The sequence below is a fragment of the Manis javanica genome, chromosome 11 (assembly GCF_040802235.1).
Source record: "Manis javanica isolate MJ-LG chromosome 11, MJ_LKY, whole genome shotgun sequence".
Taxonomy (NCBI): domain Eukaryota; kingdom Metazoa; phylum Chordata; class Mammalia; order Pholidota; family Manidae; genus Manis; species Manis javanica.
The window spans coordinates 35013831-35037384 of NC_133166.1; the positions used below are offsets into that span (position 1 = coordinate 35013831).

The 23554-nt window shown below is 41.4% G+C and overlaps 1 long non-coding RNA gene across 2 annotated transcripts in view; it reads left to right on the forward strand.

The window, feature by feature from the left end:
* LOC118974012 (uncharacterized) overlaps positions 1–23554 on the forward strand; it is a 111826-nt gene that overhangs the window by 59923 nt on the left and 28349 nt on the right. Inside the window, exons 3-4 of one of the 2 annotated variants that reach the window (XR_012122618.1) lie at positions 4132–4166; positions 4268–4323. This is a non-coding gene — a long non-coding RNA (uncharacterized lncRNA). The remainder of the gene's footprint in view (positions 1–4131; positions 4167–4267; positions 4324–23554) is intronic. The other variant, XR_005063605.2, reaches the window with a different exon arrangement.

Here is a 23554-nt window from a genome sequence, read left to right on the forward strand (position 1 = left end):
GTTTAATTGACCTGTGCCTGGGCCCAAACCCATGTCCTTAAACTCTCAGAAGGCATAGGCAATACAGACCTTTGCTTTCAACAGCTCTCATTTCTAATAATTAGAGCTTCCTGGACTGCTCTAGGAGAGACTGATTTCTATGATACAATAGATTGAAATGACTAATTATTTGGAGATTGGTTGCAGGCTTTCAAGTAATGGATTAAGGGTTGGTCTAAAGTCTTTAAAATATAGTGTGCTTTAAAAATTATACAAGTAATATGTATTCACTATAGAAAAATGAAAAAAATGTTAATAAGCTAAAAAAAATTTGTATAATCCCCCCATTAGTACTTTTATTTTGGTGTCTTTTCTTCCAAATGGTTTCCTAGTTCTGATGTGTATAACTACAAATAAACATGCACACTAATATATTTCCTAGTTTCTAAGATATACTTTTTCCCATTTTAACATTTCTGATTGAGATGCAGTTTTATAATCAGTGATTAAACTTAATAAAGTATTTCTCTTCTCCCTGCAGAAGGGCTATAACTGTGGTATCTTAACGTTGAGAGATATTTTTAAATTAAATAATTTATTTTCAGATAATTATAAATTCACATGTAGTTGTAAGAAATACTACAGAAAGATCCCTTGCACCCATTACACAGTGTAATGGTTAATTTTATGTGTGGACATAACTAGGATAAGGGATGCCCAGACAGATGGTGAAAAATGATTTCTCAATGTGTCCATGAGGTGTTTCTGAAAGATTAGCATTTGAATGAGTACACTGAGTAAAGAAGATCACCCTCACCAATGTGGGTGGGCATTGTGCAATCACTTGAGGTCCTGAATAGAACAAAAAGGTGGAGGAAGGGTGAATATACTTTCTTTGATTGAGCTGGGACATCCATCTTCTCCCACCCTTAGACATCAGTGTTCTTGGTTCTTAAGCCTTGGATCTACGACTGAGATTTCCACCATTAGTTCTCTGATTCTCAGGCCTTTGGACCTGGACTTAAGACTATCAGCTTCCCTGTTTCTCAGGCCTTAGACTTGGACTGAATTACACCATGGGTGTCCTGGTTCTCTAGCTTACAGACAGCAGATCTTGGGACTTTCAATGTTCATAACTGTGTGAACCAACTCCTATAATAAATCTCTCTCTCTCTCTCTCTCTCTCTCTCTCTCTCTCTCTCTCTCTCTCTCTTACCCTATTGTTCAGTTTCTCTGGAGAACCCTGACTATACTCCCAGTTTTCCCCATTGGTAACACCTTGCAAAACTAGAGTACAGTATCACAACCAAGATACCAATACCAATACAGAACATTTCCATCACCACAAGGATCCCCACTGTGCCCTCCCAATCTCATCCCTGCCTGGTCTGTTAGCCCTGACAGCCATCAATTTGTTCTCTGTTTCTCTAATTTTGTCATTTCAAGAATATTCTATCATTGAAATCATACAACTGTACTCTTTTTGTCTTTTTTTTTCACTTAGCTTAATTCTCTGGAAATTGATCCAGATTTTGCATGTATCAATAATGTGGGCTTTTTTCTTTTACTGTTGTGTATTTCATGGAATGGATTGACTAAATTTGTTTAACCATTCACCCATTGAAGTACATCTGGGTTGTTTCCAGCAAAAGCTAAAAATAAAGCTGCTAGAAACATTCATGTATAGATTTTTATGTGCACATAAGTCTTCATTTCTTTGGGATGAATGCCCAGGAGTGTAATTGCTGGGTTGTATGGTGGTAAAATGTTTGGTTTTTCAAGAAACTACCAAACTTTTCCTGAATCGCTGTACCATTTTACAGTCCCACCCACAACATGTGAATGATCCAGTTTCTCTGCATCCTCACCAGCATTTTATGTTATTTTTTATTTTAGCCCTTCTGGTAGGTATGTGGTGAATTTCTTTGATAGTCATGGTGTTATTCAAATGATCTATCATATTAGGTGAGTTGTGTTTGTGTTTTTCAAAGAATTGGTCCATGTCATCTAAGTTGTTGAATTTATATGAGTAGGGTTGTTCATAGTATCCTTTCAAATTTGTTGATGTCTACTCTTTGTTATTTCCTTCCTTTTGCTTTGGGCTTATTCTGCTCTTTTCCTAGCTTCTTGAATGGAAGCTTAAATGGAATCTCAGAGTTTTCCTCTTCTCTAATATGTGCACTTAAATTTCCCTGAAAGAGATATTTTGTATTGCACAGGAGAGCCTTAGTGTTTATGTTTATAGCTTCCTGCTGAGGAACTCAGTTCATTTCAGCAAATATTGATGGAATGCTTGGACCAGGCACTGTCATAAATCCTTAGTATATATCAGGGAACAGAATAAATAAAAACCTCTATCTTTATAGAACTTACATTCACCAGGAAGAAACAGGGAAAAAATGATAAGTAATTTATACAGTTTGTTAGAAAGTATTAAGTGCAAGGACAAAAAATACTGCAAGGGTACGCAGTAATGGACATATGGGGGAGCTATAGTATCTAATTCTATAGTACTTAACTATGTACTGTATTAAATACTATAGTTATAGTACTTAATACATTGGCCGGGCAGACCTTGTAGAGAAGGTGAGATTTGAGTGAAGATCTAAAGAAGTTAGTCAAGCCAGTATCTGTTAGAAGAGTGCTTCAGACAGATGGGGCAGCTTGAGCAAAGGCCCTGTGGTGGGAGCCTTTGCTCTCTGAGGAAAAGCAAGGAGGCTGGTGTGACTGGAGTAGAGTGAGCAAGGGGAAAAGTGGCAATGATGAGAATATAATGGGGGCTAGGTCTTTGGCTTTTGCTCTGAGTGAAATGGGGAGCCATTGTAGTCTGTGAAGCAAAGGAATGGCATGACCTGATTTAGGTGTTAAAAGAATCACTGTGGCTCCTATGTTAGGAATAAACTAGGTAAAGAAGCACATGACTTCTTAGAAGCTACTGCAATACTGAAAGTGAGAGGCAGTGTGGCTTGAAGTAGAGTGGTAGCAGTAGGAATGGTGATTACATTCTAAATATATTTTGAGAGAAGAGTAAATAGGATTTCTTCATAGATTGGACTTGGGGTGTTAGAAAAAGGTAGGCATCTGGATAACCAGCTTGATAAAAGTCCTTAAATATAGGTGACCACATTCAATACCAGATGTACCTCTCCTACCCCTGCAACTCTGCCCTTAGCTGATTGGACAATGGCAGGCACTTACCTAGGAGCAGCTGATCAATAGGCTGGACATTAAACTATAGGGCATCCTGGCAAGAAAATTAAGTACAAATAATTAATGGCCAAATAGTTAAATAAGCCAATGATTTTTCTTTCAGGAATCAGAACTGGAGAGACAAGGAACAAAAAAAAAAAACTCAGTGAGAACAGAAGCTGAAAGAAACAGAGAGAAGGCAGTATTCAGACTTCATGAGTAAGCAGAAACCATGAGTAAACAAGAGCTCTGAGCAAACAACAGCCACAAGGCAGCAAAAAGATGTAGACAGTAATGACAGAAGTGATGGGAGATAACTAAGAAATCATCAGATTCTCAGGAGAGAGGGCCAGTGGTGAGGCCTGGGTCACACGCCAGCTTTGGAGCCAGAGGTAGAGCCTAGCTCCTCCATTACCAGGAGAGAATGGTGCTGGACAGGCAAAGACCACAGGTATGCACCAGCCACGAGTCAGGCAGGAATCAGCTCTGTGGGAGCCAGAGCCACCTATGAGCCAAAATTGTAAGGGTGCAAGGAAGCCATAGAAAGCAGAGGAAACCTTTCTGCTGAGAGTAGCAAAAAAGTGTAGCAGATGCTCAGAGAGAAGCAGATGATGCGATGCCACCACATGAGAGATGGGACCACAGCTAATCTTGCTGTTTTCATTCCTTCGTAGAGTGTCCTGGCTGTGCTGATCCCTGCACTTCAGTGCCCCCCAATAGTGCCTTTTGTATTGGTTCAAAATATCTTCTTTTTAGTTGAGCTAGTGTGAGTAGTTTTTAATTTATGCTCCAGGGATAAAGATGGTACATTTGGTTGAAAATTTCTTGGTATTAACTTACCTCCCAGGATTGATCATGGCAATCAAGGTACAAAAGGTGAAAATGCAAATATTTGGTATATAAAAGAGAATTAACTGGAATCATCTGAGGCATTTTATATACCTTCTCTCATTTAATCTATAGGGTCAGGAAGGTACCATTACTGAAGCTCATAGAGGGTAAGTACAATCCATCCTTTTTTATTTGTGGGTTCTGTATTCACAAATTTGCCTACTCACTAAAACTGTAACACCAAATCAATATTCCTTGTCATCCACAGACACACACAGAGTGGTGAAAGAGTTGAGTTGGTCGACATGCATGTTCCCAATTGAGGTACACAAGGCAACACTCTGCCTTCTTGTCTCAGCTCTTACACTGTAAACAAGTGTCCCCTTCGCATCTATTTAGTGCCACATTTTTCATTTTGTGTGTTGGTGATTTCACTGTCTAAAATGGCGCTCATCACAGTGTTGAAGTGCTGTCCAGTGTTCTCAAGCACACAAAGGCTGTGATGCACCTTATAGAGAATGTATGTGCATTAAAAAAGGCAGGAGTTACAGTGCTGTGAGATCAATGTTAGTGGATCAATAATATATAGCAAATTAGGTATCTTTACCCAAAAATACACGTAAAACAAAGTTAAGTATTAACTGATTGATGAAAATGTTATGATCAGAGGTTTGCAGGAACCTAACCCTGTATTTCCACTAGGGATGATAATTTAGTATTCGCTAATTCAGTGGTTGCAGAGACTTTAGAGAACATAATTTAATTTAATAAACCCTGAAAAACAAGAACCCAACTCTAACATTTCAGGATCAGAGAATCTCTGGAAGAGTGGGGTGCCCAGCTCCAAAGCCATGCCTCTGGTTCTGGATGCCTTAGGCTCATTCCATCCCATCTTGCCACATTCCAGAAGAAAAAGAAGCTCCTCTGCTCAACTTCCAGTCTCCTTTTACTCTTAATTCTGCCTTCCCTAGAACTTGTTGCTTAGTTGGGAAGTGAACAGGTGTGAAACAACTTGAAAAAATGTAAGCTAATCTACACTAGGGCTATGATATTAACATGTAGCACATTTGCTGTCACTCATCCCTCAAACATATGTGGCAGACATTGCTGATTTATCACAGCCCCTTTTCGTGCTTGAGTCCTGATAGGGTTTCACAATCCTTGTCAACACAAGACTCTTAAGAAACCACTACCAGTCAATAGAGTTCGAATCTAAGATGAAACCTTTATCTTCCTTGCATCATGGCCTTTATTCTCATACGCTCAAGCATACACTTGGAGGATCCAAGTTGCCAGGCTTAGGGAACTTTAGAATTTAACCAAATGGATCAGTCTGTTTCAAAGTCTGGACCCTTAGAGTAGCTCTAAGTATCTGTCTGACTCTGCCTGAGATAAGCTTTCTGGATTCTTCTACATAAGACTTTGCTCCTGAAAGATTCATTTTAATGCAACATCTCTTTTGTTTCATCTCTGAATCACCTGTGGCTAGAACATTGTCTGTCACAGAGTTGATGGTGATGATGTTAGCTGAATGAATGCCTGGGCATCTAGATTAACACCTGTCTTCTCCACGGAGGAGCTCTGATGTAGGCCAGTGACAGAATGGAATCTTTAAGGACACAAGGCCAGTATGGCAGGGGGTAGAGCTTTTCAGAGGAAACCATCAAGAAATAGTAGATGAAACTGAACTAGCAGTGTTCTATTAAATCTCTGTCTCTTTTCTTCCTTTCTCTTCATATTCTCTCCTCTGGCTTACCTCTTTACCTCTGGTAAGTTAGATCTGGAATCCCAAACAGGATTGGAGTAGAGGCCTGTAGGGAAGACCATGGGGTATGCTGCCTGAGCTGGGAGCTAGTCTTGACTCTGAACTAAAGGACTTCAGCCTTTAGTTTCTAGACCTGCTGGGCACCAGTGCACCCATTGTCACATAAGGCCCAGGACCCTGGCTCCTTGCTCTGCCCAGCCCAATCCCCTTCTTCCTCTACTCTATCTCTTTCCCCTTCTCTCCATCAGCCATGACAAATGGGGTTTGAGGGGAAACATGGAAGAGTGGATGGGCAGTTAGACTGGGAAGAGACAGATATATTTGATTGGGAGCCTACAAAGGCAATATCCTTTAGCATGCCAGTATAGTATAGGAATCGGGACTGAAAGAATGTTGTTAGGTTTCTGAACCATGTTTACTATTTTATTACTGTAAGTGACTTTCAGTCAAAATCTCGGCCCTGGTGTTAGAAGAACTACAGGAAGCTGGAGCTTCTCAATCTGCAGCTAGTTCTGGAAAAGCAGCATGCTGAAGGCAGTAGGAAGCAGTGATAAAGTGCCTCAGGGGAACGGGCTTTGGAGTAAGTTTGAACTGGGTTACCACTTGCTAGCTCTGTGATTTGGGGCAGGCTCCTTAATTGCTCTGGGTTTTAGTTCTTTTATCTGTAAGATGCAGATAATAAACTATGTACCTTATGGGATCATGACAATGAAAAGAAATTAGGTCTATAAAGTGCTTATGAAGTAGGCTTAGAAAATTCAGATGGTATCTATTGTTATCATTAACAATACTATCTATCATCTTGTGATATATACTTGCACATGGTGAGGTATTTTCTTTTCTTCTTAGCTCTGAGGACAAAAGCAAAATAAACTGAGTTTCTAAAAGTCTCTAAGAAGAAGACAGGCACTCTCAGGGCCATGTGACTCTGGAGACCATTTGTCCCCAAGATCATAGGGTGACTAACTAGGAAAAGCACAGAAGGTGTACTTTGGGAGTTTGCCCACATTGTCTGCTGCTCTACCTCTTTAGTCCTGGAAGGGAAGGAGTGGACACTCCAACTTCACCAAGAAATGAACCAATAGGCAGAGAGATGGCTATTAAGCTATTGTAAGCCTTGACACACTTGGCTGTACCTCCCCAGCTTCTGTGATATTTATTCTCCACAGATGGACTCACTGATGTTCCACCGCCCCTCCTGTCCTGCATAATGACCAGTGTTGTCCATCCCCCATTGCTTTAGTTTTCTCAGGCTGCTGTAACAAATTATCATGACCGTGGTGGCTTAAACAACACAAACTTATGGTCTTACTGTTTTGGATGTTAGAAAACCAAAATGGACTAAAATCAGGGTGTCAGCAGGGCTGTGTTCCTTTCCAGAGGCCTGGAGGGGACAATCTGTTTCCTTACCTTTTCCAGTTTTCAGAGGCCAGCTGCATTTCTTGGTTCATGGCCCTCTCCCATCTTCAAACCAGCAGTGGCAGGTTGAATCCTCATATCAAGTCACTCCAGCTTCTACTTCCCTCATCATATTTCCTTCTGTCTCTTCTGCTTCCCTTTTCCACATTTAAGGACCCCATGATTACACTGGGCCCACCTGAATCCAGGATAATCGCCTTATTTTAAGGGCAACTGATTAGCAACCTTAATTCCATTGCAGCCTTTGCCGTAATTCCATAATTGCTTCGTGCCAGGTAATATAACATATTCATAGGTTCCAGAGATAGGATGTAGATGTCTTTCGGGGCCATTGTTCTGCCTTCAACAACCATTATCCATTATGCCCAGCTTTCTGATTCCAGAATTAGGACAGAACTAGTGAACTCCCTCAGATACTGGGCCTGAGCCATCTTCTTTGTGATGGTATCCATGAGTCCATGCCGGAGGAGCTGGTCTCTGGCCTGACTTGCTCCCTCCCCCTCACCTAACCTCTAAATAAGTGACCTAAATGCATTATTACACTGAGCATAAAGGTACTCTATGGCTGCTCTGCCCAGACAGGTAAGTGGGAGAAACTATCCTTTATTTCTTCACCAATATTCAGATTCTTTATTGTGACAAGCAGGCACATAGATCCAATTTTTCTATGATGAATATTTTGAAACGTAAGAAGCCTGTCTGTCCATCTGTGTCACAGCCTTATCTGATAATACTTTCATTAACTCGATTAATGCCTGAGGACAGTTTACACAAACTACAACAATCATTAGTTGCCAGTTCCTAAAACTACCCAGAGGTGACCTGTACCTTTCTAGATACATGTAAACAGGTTCTCTCATACCTTTCTAGTCACACACATAAAGATACAGTCATCTACATACACAGTGGTCAGTGTGGTGGGAAAAAATGTTAACTGTTTGTTACAGATGTGCTAGAGGTCATTTTACCTGAAGGGGAAGGAAAAGAAGGAAGGGAGCCAGTATTTATTGAGAATCTGCTCTGTGCCAGGAACATCATATTCATAAACTCACTTTAATTTTTATTACAATGCAGTAAAGCAGCTTTCATCATCTCCATTTTACAAATGGGAAAGCTGAGGCCCAAGAGTCAAATAGTTTCTAGTAAGATCTCAATATTTGACCCCCTGATTATCTGACCACAACTTTTCTCTTTCCCTTTCATCTAACCAGCTCTTAAAGTAAGAGGATGAGCCAGAATACCAGAATAGGGATATTCAAACTGAGATTAGTGTAGCAAACTGTACAGTTCCATGGAGGTATCCAGGGACTCCTCATGTAAGGGTGAACGTGCCTCATAAGAAGCAAGCTGAGTGGGATGGGCTATGGGCTCTCCTCACCTTCAACCAGAGCAACTCTGCTATTATCAGTTTTGTATATTGGGATGCAATGTAATATTTCAATGGAAAAAAAGATGGTATGTGGTTCTGCTAAAATAGCCTTTTGAAGGCCATTAGACTAGAGTCTGACCACCACATCCATGTGATTCTGGAAGCGTGTCCTAGTTATCCCCAGTTAATTGATTAATTCTTCCAATGCCTTGGTTATTTACTGAATGTGATCAGGGGTTTGGGGGGGGATTCTGCTCTCTTGAATGAGAGATCATCTCATTTAGTGAGTGATGCAGGACACATTAAGATAGAGAAGAAACAAGATTCTCCAAGCACTTGTCTGCACTGCAGACAGCAAATAAACTGGAGGCAGAGGGGAAGTCAGATTCATGTTTGAGATCATTCTGATTAGGCCCTAGACAGTGGAAGTTTCTATAGAAAAGGAAAACCTCACAGTGATGGTAAATGGTGTATGAGGAGGTATACAGATCTTTTGAAAATCATCCCTTTCAGGGTTGTCCTCTTCTGAGAGTCTGTCTTGCTTAGCCACTGATTGGCTCATAGTGACTCAATATGATACTCTCACAACAAGCATAGTCCCATTAAAGTATCACTTATTAAATCACTGTAAAGGAGATAACAACTTTGAAAATTTTAGTCAGCACTTCCTAGGCTACATTATCTTGGTAAGTCACTGTATTAATGAGGACAAAAGATAGAATGAAAGCTACATCTTCTCTTCATTTAGGAGATGGTCTTAGCCCCACTTTCCTGAGTTACTCCTTAGTAACCCCTCAAGGAAAAATATTTAAAAGAGTCAACATTTATTGATGGAGCACGTTAGTAAGAGAGCCTGAAAATGTCCCCCCAAATCTACCTTCCTCTGCTTTCATAGTAATGAGATTCCCAATTTTTAGCTGTACACAGAGCTACCTGGAATTTCCCAGCCTCCCTTGCAGCTAGGTATGACCATGGAACTAAATTCTTGTCCATAAGATAAACAGAAGTGTTATAAGGCTGCTTCTGGCAATTTTCCTCAAAAGACAGATAGTACATTCCCTTCAATCCTTCCTTATCCCTTCTTCCACCTTGCTTTCTGGAACACAGATATAATGATTGCCACTCTAGACACCATCTTGGACCATGAGAGCAAGGGCCACACTGGGAGAATGAAGAGCAGTGAGATGAGCCTGGGTCCCCGAGGATTGTGGAGCAACTCTGGATTTTCTACCTCATTAGAGAAAAATAAAATATTGTTTAAACCACTTATGCTGTATTTCTGTTTCTCACAACCAATACTAGTCCAAACTGACATACTGTATACTAGGTACTATTTGTATTATATTATTCTAATTTTGAAAAATGGGAAAACTGTGGCCTGGCTAGATTAAATCAGTTGCCAATGTCACCCACTTAGTACATGAAGGAATCAGGATCTGAATCCTGATTTTTTGCCAAAGCCCATGTGCTTTCCTCCTTCTTGGTGTTTACTTTCAGACCACAGGGGTGGTAGTTTTTGACCTTCTGTGGTTGACATCTTTTAGCAAAGCCCCCTGACAGTGTCTGGCCATGAGACTATAGTCTTTAATCTGCCTCTTCATTATGTCTTTCAAAAATAAAATTCATAAGCTACAGGGTTATGGTGAGTTGCATTTGCATATCACCTTGAGAATTCTGGGATGTCACAGCAGCCACCAGGGACAAGATTTGCATCCAGGAGAAATGGTAAAAAGGAGCATGGGAACTAATGATTGGAACCCTAGAGAGGTGGCTGGTACCCTTGAACAGAGAGGGGATGATGAAGGAGGTTCTAATCCTAGGAGGAGGGCAGAGGTCTGGTGCTGGAAAAGCAAAGGACTGTCTTGAAGTGAAAGTGAGGTGGTGGGCAGTAGAAGGACATACCCATTGTACTATGGGCACAAATTAGGTAGGTGAAGGGGGCTGAGGGAGGCAGTGAGTCCTAGCTCAAACCTTAGTTAATTAGAGGAACTTCATGGTCATCTGTTTGATTCCAAATGTACTTCTTTAGATGCAAAACTACCTAAGATTGGATAAAAAAACTTTCACTCTTTACAGGGGCTATTTACAGGGGCTATTTACAGGGGTGAGAGAGGGCTGTGGTGTGATTAAACAGAGCTCACATTTGTAGTGGTGATCAAGGTTGTGAAACAGAGAAGGCAGTTAGTAGCACCAGTGGAAATATTGGAAAGGGAGAAAGCAGACCTTTTTTCTCTTGACTGCACACATCTCCGTTAAAGGGAGAATGATAGCCAGTGGTGGATAAGGAGCAGGTGGTTGGTTTATTTGAAGACCTAGTAGAGGCGTGAGCTGGGGCACATCTGACATGTTTCTTAGGAACTCTGAGGGGATATTAAAAGGGTATGTTTCATAAACCAGACCTAAAGGACAGATACTGTATGATTCCACTTACATGAGGTACCCAGAATAGTCAAAATCATTAGAAACAGCAGGTAGAGCAGTGGTTACCAGGGGATGGAGAGAGAGGAAGATGGGGAGTGTTGTTTAATGGCTACAGAGTTTCAGTTTGGGATGTTGGAAAGTTCTGCAGATGGATGGTGGTGATGTTGCACTACAATGTGAAGACCACTTAACTCTATACATAAAAATAGTTAAAATGGTATTTTTTAAAATTTTACCATACACACAAAGCAGTATGTTTCAATGTGCTGGTCATACATTTTTTTTCCCCCCAACCTCTACTTCCCATTACTGTGACTAGAAATCTGGTATCTATTGCTCATACTTGCTTTGACCCTGTCTTCTGCTCTGTTCCTGTATTTATCTGTTTTTGACTTTGGACTTCTTCCATTTTTGACCATTCCTGTTCTTTGAACTTAATACAGATTTGGCTTCTGAGGTTCAACTGCTTGTGTAAATTCCTGAATACATTTGCTCTTTCCCTCAGTCTCAATTATATCCCCACTGCTCTGGGGAACTATGTACCCCTGCTCCCCCCAGCTGTCCCACATTTGTCTCTGGCCCTAACTGGCCTAAGCTGGCCTCCCTCAAGCGCAAATTAGATACCTAACTACTCAGGTCCACACTGCTGTCTCCCTTCCTTGACTCTATAGACTCTCGAACCCAGAGCACTTAACCTACACACTTCCTTGCCATGTCCCTTGGAGGGGATAAGAGCTGAGTCCAGCACTGACCAGTCTACTCTGGGGATGAGAGGACAAGACATCAGGCAGCCAGCCCCAGAGCCTGGATAGGCAAGCAGAGAGGCCCAGGAGTGGGCAGTGCCTCATGCAGCTAGCCTAAGAGGCAGGGAGTTCTGGTAGCAGGACCCATAGGCCATTTTATGTTTTGCTTTTTTCCTACTGTAACCCACATGATTGCTGAGGCCTCCCTGACCAGACAGCTAGATGAGATTGCCTCAACTCCCTGATTCCACCATGTGGGGCAGAGAGCTTTCCCCAGCTTTTGGGTAATTTTCAGAGGTTTAGGTTCTCTTGGCCCTCTCTGCCTCCAGACCTCTGCAGTCAATTGTGCTAGCTCTAATTTGTGCCTGGCCAACCCAAGTCTTCCCAAGTGCTGGAAAATTCAGCTCTTTTATGAGTTGCTCCAACCAAAAGTCTGTAGGTTTTACAAAGTGGTAGGAATTACTACCACTCTTCTGCAGATGGGGAAATTGAGGCACAGACAGGTTAAGCAGCATGCTCAATGAACATTTGTGCTTTGGAGGACTTGAGGCTCTTTCAGGGGAGGTGCTATTACACTGTAGAGTGCTCAGTCCACTGCCATCGTGCATAACTGCTCTCCCCCTAACTTTATCCATCCCAGAGGGCCCTCCAAATTTCAAATTCTTCCCTTTTCTGAAGAGAGGACTTCCACTTTTTTAAATATTATTATTTAAGTATCATTGGTGTACAATCTTATGATGGGTTCACATAAACAACACAGTGGTTTCAACATTCACCTGTATTATCAAGCCCTCATGCCCTTTATTGCGGTCAGTCTGTCAGCATAGTAAGATGTTATAGACTCATTACTTGTCTTCTCGTGCTGTATCACTGTCCCAGTGACCTATCTTTGTTGTGATTGTGAACTATAGTGGCCCTCAATCCCCTTTGCCCTCCTTCCCCACCCACCCTCCCCACCCCTCCCCTTTGGTGACTGCTAGTCCCTTCTTGGAGTCTGTGAGTCTGCTGCTGTTTTGTTCCTTCAGTTTTACTCTGTTATTATATTCTACAAATGAGCGCAGTCATTTGGTATTTGTCTTTCTCTACCTGGCTTATTTCACTGCATTCACACTTTAGGATTCAAGCAGTTATTAAAATATTTCTACTCAACAGTTAATTCTCTCCTACTAGGAACACTAGTACCAACCTTTAACATAGTGCAATTTTCTCTACTGTTATATTCTTTTAGTTTTCAACTTTCTTATATCAATCAAGCCAAAAAACTATCAACACAATCATGTCACTCAGAATAAAATAAAAAGTTGAAACCCTTCCAATTCAGAACTTATATGATAGCTTTTCCTATACTTAACCCATGTGGATACTCTTTGTCCGACTTCCTTGGATCATTCAGTAATTCCTAGACCTGGCTGTATATTTGTCACGTGGGGATGTTACTGTGATGTTTAGCAAATGTAGCTTTACCCCATCCTTCCTCCACCTTCCAGAGTGTTTCCATGCCATCTGGACTGCCATATCATCAACTCTGCCATCACCTCTACCTATGTAATTTTCAAATCACTGTAATTCAGGCATCCCATCCTCTCAGCAACTTCCTCTTCCTCCAGTAGGTCAATAAAAACACAATAAAAGTAGCAGTAATAATTACAAACACTTATGTAGTCTAAGCACATTTCACATGTTAACATGTGATAAAAGTAGGTATTATTATCACCGTTTTACAAATGAGGAAATTGAGGCACAGAGAGGCTCAGTAACATGTGCAATGTCACACAGATCATAGATAGTAAAGCCGGAGTTTGAATCCAGTCAGGCTTCAGAGTTCACGTTCTTATCTTCTGTGTTAAGGATCATAAACCTGGAATTGTGGGGAAAAATCATTATTTTGGGGGTAAAAAAATTCCCCAGGCCTACTACCCTCCAGTTCCAAACGCTTGTTTGTATATTTTAAAAGAACCTCTCAGATGATTTGACATTGGCCTCATGTTGAAACTATGAATTGGACATTCCAACAACCTCCCAACCTGGCAAACTGGTCAAGTTCAACCCTGCTGTCTTGTGGGCCTTGGTCAGGATCACTTCCCACAAACAGCTCAGGGCTGGGCCTGCGAGTGGAGCCATCATGACCAGCACAGTTAACTGCAAAAAGCTTCAGCGTCAGTAGCTTAGAGGGGCTACAGTGAGCAGGGTGAAAGATTTCTTGATGCCTACATACTGCTTGATGTTTTCTCTCATGTCTGTCTGATTCAATCCAGTAGCCTGATTCGCTGGATGTTGCTCAGGGCAGCAGTTTGCTCCTTATTAATGTGGTGGCTTCTAGGGCAAGAAGAAGCAGAGGAAGAGGTGAGCAAAGAAGGCATTCTTGGCAAAAGTCCAGGGGAAATTGTTCAGTTCCCTTGGCCAGGAAGCAGCAAACTATGTAAACAGGAAGTAGAGAAGGTTGGGGAAAAGGGCAGTGGTTAGCTTGTGAGAACTAAAGCTGACACCAGGGGGGTATAAGTGGTTACATGCAAAAGAGATTCTGAAACAGGCTCAGACTGTCCATTTTAACCATCCCACCTCCCTCTTCAGAGGTCTTGTGTCACCAGGTATCTATGCTATATGTGTTAGGGCCTATTCTTTTTTTCTATTTTTTAAAATTCTTGATGTAATTCATTATTGGCATTCAAGTCTCTTTTTTTCTAATTAAGGTACCGTTGATATGCAATCTTATGAAGGTTTCACATGAGCAACATTGTGGTTCCAGCATTCACCCATATTATCAAGTACCCCCCCACACACCCCATTGCAGTCACTGTCCATCAGCATAGTAAGATGCTATAGCAACACTACTTGTCCTCTCCATACTATTCTGCCTTCCCAGTGACTGACCTATATTGTGAGTGCTAATTATAATGCCCCTCAATCCCCTTCTCCCTGCCTCCCTACCCACCCTCTCCAACCCCTTCCCTTCGGTAATCACTTGTCTTAAGGCCTATTCTTAAATGGATTAACCTTTCAGCACTTGCCTTTTTTTCCAGGTATCTACCAGGTAGGTTTTTTTCTTTTAAAATCTCATTTAATAGTCTAAACACTCTGTGAAGGTAGGATTACTATTTCCATGGTTTTAGGTGAGAAATTGGCCCAGAGGGATTAGGTTATCATACCTAAATTCATGTACATTATACCATCATACAACACTTGGAAATCGTCTTTTCTCTGAAAAGTGACTATTATACATTTCCTTAGTATGCTGTAACAAATCACCACACATCTGCTGTTTTCAATAAACAAATCTACTGTCTCATCATTCAAGAGGCCAGAAGTCTGAAATCTAGATGTGGGCAAGGCCGTGTTCCTTCTAAAGGCTCCAGGGAGACCATTTTCTTGCCTCTTTCAGCTTCTGGTGGCTCCAGACATTCTTTGCCTTCTAGCTGCATAACTCCAATCTCCTCTGTCTTCACATGGCCTTTCTTCTTTGTCCCTATTTTCCCCTCTTTTGTTTTTTATAAGGACATTCATCACCGGATTTACAGCTCACCTGAATAATCCAAGATGATGTCATTTCAGTGTTCTTTATTTAATTATAGCTGCAAAGACCCTTTTTCCAAATAAGATAACATTCACAGGATCTGGGTGTTAGGACATGGACATATCTTTTGGGGGTCCACCATTTCACCAACTACAGGGGTATCGTTATGAAAATATCAATGCAGACTTTGTAGTGTTTTTAATAACCACAGAATTGAAAGGGACAATATCTTGATAAGAGTTCTGATGACCAGATCCCCATTCTCTAAAATAACAAATTTTTTCCTAAATGTTGGTCTCCCCACCGAACTCTGCCTATCCTCCCAAGCCTTAGGCCTATCAGAATTTCAGGACAAGAGAGGAATATGTCACCAAGGAGTATGTATTTTGAAAATGCTCTCCAAGTAAAAATGGTATACCCCTCCCACAATGCACATACCACACATGGTTGAGCATTGTTTCTCTGAGGGGATACTAAAACCCAGGCTAATGGGTAAGGGGGATCCTCAGGGTATGCTGATGATGCATTGAGGAAAGAGGGAAGTCTGACAACAGCTGTGATCATGGAGGCTAAAATATGCATCAGTATGAAGGACCTAAAATCCAAAGAGCCAGACTGGAAGGAAGGACTTCATTACGACAAGGGAGTGACACTGTTGTCCGTGTGATCTATCTGAAATACAGATGTAATCATGTCACTCTCTGCTCGAGAATTTTCAATGTCTACCTAATAATACTGGATGAATTCCAGATTCCTTAACAGCACCCAAGGACTTCTCAAGCTGGTCTCTACCTACTCTTTTAGAATTGTTTCTCACCACTCTCTCTCAAAGACAATCTTCTGCCACAACAAAATTCTACTTAACAAGTCATGTCCTTTATTGCTTTCCTATTCTTTACCATGCTTTCTATCTGCCTGGGATGCTTTCCTTTCTTCTCTACCTGATAACCTCTACTGACACCTCAAGACCAGTTTCCCTGCCACTTCATCTGCAGTCCTTCTTTAACAAACCTCACTCCTTCTCATGAGTTGGCACTGGCCTCTCCTGTGATTCTGTCACTGTATTCATGGGAACTGCTGACCTCTGGCCTATCCAACCTCCCTCCAATACTTTGAGTGCTTTTAGTTAAGAACTGTGTCATATTCAGTCCTGAATCCTTGGTGCCTGGAAGGTGCTCAATAAATGTTTGCTGAAAAAATGAAAGGACTGGGGTCACGATGGCTTCAAATTTGAGATACTTGGTGATGATGGGTTTTCAGTCTTTGCAGACCTGTCACCCACAGGAAGAGAATACAGAAGTAGGCCTGGAAGTAAGTCTGGAAGAGGCACAAGAAGGAATTGTAGGAAACTGAGTTATCCAGTTTGGGGGCATAATGAGGATGGTTTAAGACAGATGAGTTGTCCTCAGTTCACTCCCCCATTTTCAGTGCAAAGACTAATGAAATCCAATCATGTTGGGGTTTTCCATCAATATCAGTGACATATCAGAAGGGGTGGGGGTGACAGATGAACAACAACTAGAAAGTATCAGTACTGATACCCGGGAGTTGTACAGTTATGGGATGAGTTGAGAGAAAGAAAACAAAGGGAAGTAAGTATGTGTGAGAGACCCTTTAGGAACTTTTTAAACGAGAGAAGAGAGATTTGATGGTGGGCCCCATTGGTTGGTATACATGTATTGGCTCAGAGTTTATTATTGTTCTTGGTACCTGCTACTCTTAGCTGATTCTGAAGAAAGTAGATCATATTGCTCACCTTTGGCATTTGTTCAGGGCATCTGATCCATACACTGGCAACAGCTAATAAGGTCTTGATATGAGAGCTCTTCCTAAAATGATGTTTGTAAGCTCTGAATCAGTTGATTCAAGTAGCATAGTGTAACAGCAATCCAAGGTCTAACCAGAGGGCATACCAATTGGATAAGTCACTTAACTTCTATGTGCCTCAATTTCCTCTTTAGGAAAATGAATATAATGATAATAATATGAACCTCATAGAGTTGCTTTAAAGATACAGTGGGTTACTTAAGTCCTTAAAAAGAGTGATCAGCCTTTATTTTTATTAATATCCTTAAAAAGAGTGATCAGCCTTTATTTTTATTAATACCATTGAGAGGCAAATACCAAAAAAATTGTAATTATATGAGGTGGTGGATGTATTCACTAACCTTATTGTAGTAATCATTTTACAATATATATGTGCATTAAATTATCAAATTGTATACCTTAAACTTACACAGTGTAATATGTTAATTCCATCTCAGTAAAGCTGGGGGGAAACAGAGACAAATGTACCAAAGAACCACATCTGAACTGAAATAATAGTTATCTTTTTCTAGCATGATGGGACCTGTATTAGTCAAGACTCTTTCAGCTGCAGATGACAGAAACCCAAATCAAACTAGCGTAAGCAAAAAAGAGGGTTTTCTTGACTTCTATCTGAAAAGTCCTGGGTATTGTATTCCAACTTCACTACAACTGGTTTCAGGGTGCACAAAGTGACATTATCAACACTTGACTTCTTTTTATCTCTCAGCTCTGCTTTCTTCTATGCTAATTTTATTCTTAAGCAGGCTTCTCTTGTAAAAGCAAATGGCTGTGGGTCATCTCAGACTTGCATAACCACAACTGAATAACTGTGGTAGAATGTTCCAGCAAACTATCTGGTCCTGATTCTCATTGGCCCAAATTGAAGCACATGCTTATTCCTGAACCAATCACTGTCTCTCTGTTTGGCTAGTCCTGGATCATGTGCCTACCACTGAATGAGTAGAAGGGCCTTTCCACAACAGCAAAGTGTGGTTACTGGAAGAAAAGCAATAAAGGCAGATGCAGCAAAAGGGACAGATTCAGATTTTGTGGAGCTTGAAGCTTTTTAATTTTTGGCCTCTCTTTAATAAAAATTATACAAAATTACAAATTTTAAAATAGATCTGAAAGTGAATTTTAGTTAGAATGAGAAAATCCCAACAAATTATTGGAAGCTTGGAGATTTGTTTTTTTTCTTCTGAGGTTTCTCAAAGACTATCTTCTGCCACAACAAAATTCTGTTTAACAAGTCATATCCTTTCTTGCTTTCCTAGCCTTTACCGTGCTTTCTATCTGCCTAGGTAGATATAAGCGTATCTACCAGACATGCTTATAAATAAATGCTTCTTGATTGTAAGGTGGTCTCCTCTCCCCATCTTAGAATATTTCATAACTCCTAATCTCCCAGCATTTACAGGGACTAAAGCAAGTGAAGGGCTTTGAAGCCTGAAGTTTGTTAGCTTAACAATAAATCCACCTCTGGACACAGGGCAAGCAAAAACAACAGATGTCTGTTCCTTAATAGCAAATTCTTTGTTTTAAAGAATGGCAACCTGGACATATATCCAAATAACTCTGCTTAGGCCACCACTTCTGCAGAACCCTTCATCTTGGCAGAACAAGTGATCATCATTTTGTACTTTGCGGCACTGGCCAAACCCAGCTGGATTTTTGCTACACTGATTTTAACAGCTCTGCACTCACGTAATTCAGTGCTTTAAAAGGCTGTGTTTTATTTGGCACTGATGCTTTCAACAAACTTACAGGGACCGTTGGCCCCAGGAATCAAAAGCTGAACCTGTCCTGCCACAGCAGCTGGCCACGACGTCCTGATTTCTTCTTCCTTCCTCTCATCTACCTTTTCTTCCACCTCTTACTTCTCTTCTTCCTCCTCCTTTTACTCTATTTCTTCTTCTTCCTTCTCTTATTCCTCCTTGATTATTTTGACAGACCTTTGAGTTCAGACAGTACATCATACATGAGAACTAAATTATGAGCAAATTCCACTGATGTCAGGCCATTTGTACATCCAGTGAACTTGGGTCACTTTTTTGGCATTTCTAAGCTGTGTCCATTGGAGATGCAGACAAGAGCCTTCAGGGCAACAGAGGCATTCCAGATGGTGGCATTCAGATAGGCTCCTAGCACACTGTCTCCCATCTGGGCTAGGCCCTGGATGCCACGGACCACTCTCAGTTCATCCCCCACAGCTGGTGTTGACTCTTGGAAGAGCGCAGCAAACATACTGTGACTTATCAGGGGAAACCTGCAGATGATTAACTCTGAGCTCGTTATATGCTGCATTTCCACCCAAGTGGACTCCAGGCTGGGGGTAAAAGCAGGGTAGGAGAGAGGGCAGACTGTGGAATACCAGGAGTTAGGCGGCAACTGTAAATGTTTTCCCCAGCAAAGAAGACACATCACTAGGACAAAAACAAAACTCTTAGAGATAGACAAACATGGGTTCAGGTCCCTTTTATTTTACTCTTTACCTGTGTGAACTTGATGTTGGGAGATAACTGTTAGCCATTCTTTCCCACACACTTCTGGAAACAGCAACCTCTTTCCTTTGGGACAGTCCTTTGCTACTCCGTATGGCCTCAGGGCTCTTTCCTCCTGATTCTCTATCCTTCCTTGATCCTTCCTCTCAGTGATAGTACTCAGAGGGACCAATCAACAGTGTTATAGCTGGGAAATCACAAATAAACACATGGTTTATGCCAGCCTGTTGAAACTTCCTTGAAAGTTTTCAAAATTTCTTAATTGGATCAAAGCTATAAAAGTATGTTAATATACCTTACAATCCAAAAATGAGGAGAAAGAAAAATAGTTGTCATTGTAGCCAAAAGAAATGAAGACATCCAAAGTTAAAAAGCCATGTCCCACTTCTCTGAATCACTGCCACAGCTAGCTAGATTTATGGGGGCAGTGTGGGATTACACATATGTGAATTTTCCTGGCAACTGAAGGTTGTCCTTTCAATGGTAAAAGAACCTCTTTTTTTAAAAAATCATATTATTTGCAGGGTTTTCTAAAATGTTTTGTAAGCTTCCCTTATTTTTTAAATGAGAGATACCACATTTAACCTCTCTGGACGGCTCATGGTCATCAAAATGAGTATCAGTTATTAGGTTTGAGTGATAATGTTTTGAAGCCTTGATTTATTTATTTTTTTTAAGATTGTCCCACTCTGCCCTTCTGAGCTCCTTCCTGTTCACCCAAGCACCACAGAGTGAGCTCCCAACAAGAATGAGCTTCATTCATAGCCAAAGCTCTGATTCCCTTCCTGTCTTCCGTCCCCCTCCCTGATGTGTTCTTGCATTCCTCTGGCTCCTGAACTTCTGTTTGCTTCCTGCTCTTAGTCTAGCAGTTTCCCCTTAGATCTCACCTGTGATACAGCTGCTCTGTGGCTGACCTTTGGCCCTCTACCTCATATGCCACTCTACTTCTGCCCTTGGGCCCTGTTCTGCGTCCAGCTGGCATTGTACTAACCCAGACTAGGGTCCCATGACAAGAGATCAGATGTTAGTGTTCCTGCCTCCTTTCACATGGTTAAATGGCCTGGACCACTGACGGCTGGGACAGGCAACCTTACACTTACCCTCAGAGTAAGATCTTAAAACACCTGGGAATGGAAAAGAGTTACAGAAGATATTTGTACTATTGCAGAGGGCCTACTGTAATCGGGCAGTACAGATACCAGTTCTTTGGGGGCATCAGTTACCATTTTTACTGGTTAACTGGATAACAGAAGCTTCTTTGAAATTGTCAGATCTCCAAGCCTGATAGCTAGGCTGGTTTGCTGGCCCCTACCTTACCCAGGCTTAGCTTTTTCTTATTCTCTCCCTGCTGCCCATGAGCACAAGGCCACCCAGGTTGTATTTTCTTTCTTCTTTAACAGGCGCATCTCTTCATCTCTGTAAAAATGGTTTAAAGATGAATTTGCAAAACATGAAAATGTATGTATATACATATCAAAAATATCATACCCTTTTCAAGGGCTAAAGGGAACTAACATGATAAAAGTATCCTTCTGAAAGAATGGACACTCTTGTTTAATGCTATGGGAAACACTGCAAAGGATGAATCATGCCAAACTAAATATTTAAGTATAAATGTCCTAGTCCTATTTTAAGAACTTTGGAGAACCCTGACCAATCCTGTTTCTTGGTAATCCACTAAGTAGCTGCTTCTTGCCCCCTTTATAGGGAGCTGGCCCAACTGCCTGTCCAGTCACAGAAAGCATGTAAGAGCCAAGCTCGAAGGACCACCCCACACCCCCACTTCGCATCCCTCATGCTTACCCCATGCCTTATTCTGCTTGCCCTGGCTTTGTGATCCCATGGCATACTTTAATGCAGTGGGCTTCAACCCTGGCCACACACTGGAATTATCCTGAGAGCTTTCACAAAATTCTGACATCCAGGCCCGAACAACCAATTAAATCAGAATCTCAGGGGCTGGGGCCCAAGTACGGAAATTACCCTTCCAACATTTTATTGAGAAAAATTTCAAAATACAAGAAACCTGAAAAAATTTGCAGAACAGCTATATATCCACCAGTTTGATTTTTACCACTAGTGATTTAATATGCATGTCTACCCATCTAATAGCATTCTGCTAACTAACCATGAATTTATCTTATTTCTAAATATATTTTGATTACCAGGGCATGTGGGAAAGAAAGGATGGAGAGTTATTGCATAGTGGTTACAGAGTTTCTTTTAGGTGATGAGAAAGGTTCAGAAATAGATAGTGATGATGACTATAGAACATTGTGAATGCAGTTAATGTCATTGAATTATACAGTTACAAATGGTTATATTGGTAAATTTTATCATACACACACCCAAATATATATATACATATATTTTTTTAACCATCAAATTAAAAATCACAGATAATGATGTATTTGGGCTTGGATAGCATGTATGTGAGTGTTTTTCATTATTCTTTATTCTGTGCACATATATTACAGATATTCCATTTTATCTACTGAGTAGAAAGACTCTGTTAAAAAAGTGAATAGTATTCTTTACCTGCAGGAAAATGCTTAGGTGGTTTCTTCTATCAGGAACATGTACTCTCTTTTCTTTACCTACAGAAATTCTTCCTTTCTTTAGGAATCAGTGTGACTTCCCCCCTCTTGAAGAGTCTCTCCCTTGCTACAGCAGCCACCACTAATTTTCCTGTCTTTTGAATTTGCTTAATCCTGTTGCCTTCTTCCTCACTGCAGATTGAATACGTAGAGGTAGCATGCTTGCCCTGGTCTCAGACCTGTTCTCGCCCTTCTCTCGTTCTGCTCTTTTATTGCCCCTCGTGGGCTCTGGTGTTCTTTGGCTCTTGATAGGTTAAGGCAGTGAAAAGCACCATCAAAGACTGGAAGCAGAGGAGGAAGCCAGAGTATTTCTTCCTCTTTCTTTCCCTGCTGCCTGTACAAATTGGCAGGGTCCCACTCGACAGACCTTCCCTTCCCGTCCCAGTTCTTCTTTGGCCAGGTGTGTCATCTGTTCCTCCCCTTCCCCCCATCCCGCCCACCGTCTAACGTCCTCTGCCGGACAGCCCAGGCTTCTGGGCTCAGGTAGGTAAATCATCTTCTCCCAGTGTCTCCCATGCAACGAGGAGAGTGACTTCTGACTTCTGGATTTTGCTAAATCTCTGGGTGGTTTCACCATTCCCTATTTGGCTTCTTGATTCTTCCATTCATCTGTGTAGCTAATCCTCTGTAAAAAATTTTCCTTCCTTGGATAGGCCTGCTTATTTTCCTGAATAGATCCCAACTGATATAATATAATGTCTGGCAGAGGTCGTTAGACGGTGGGTGGGGTTGAGGGAAGGGGAGGAACGGATGACACACCTGGCCAAAGAACTGGGACGGGAAGGGAAAGGCTGTCGAGTGGGACCCTGCCAATTTGTACAGGCAGCAGGGAAAGAAAGAGGAAGAAATACTCTGGCTTCCGCTGCTTCCAGTCTCTGCTTTCCAGTATAGGGAAAGAACACAGGCTTGGATGCTGGAGGGACTGAAATTTGAATCCTGTTGCTTATGCTATCAAGTTGGACAAGTGACTTAATATCATTCTGTAAACTAGGGATTATAACACCCACCTCACTTGGGTTGTATGAGTGTTAGATGGCATACTCTATGGATAGTGCCTGTAGTTAGGACTCAGTCAGTGGTAGCTAGCTACCATTATTGATTTATAAAGTCTTTGGCAACATGAATATACTGCTATTCTCTTTATGTAAAGGTGTTTGTCACATTTCTGCCTCTTAACTTTCATTTCATCTGCAAGCTCTTGAGCACCTGCTATATGCTAGCAATTGTGGCAGGTATTAGTTCCAGAAAAGCGTGATGAAAATACAGCCCTTGCTTTCATTGTGGTTATAGTCTAATGGGAGTGAAAGACAACAAGGAAGTCTGTAGAACAGCAACCTGACCAACACACCAAATTGGGGCACAGGTAACCCTGATGGAAACATGGTTGAAGGAGAGAGGGACCACTTCTGCCTAGGGATGT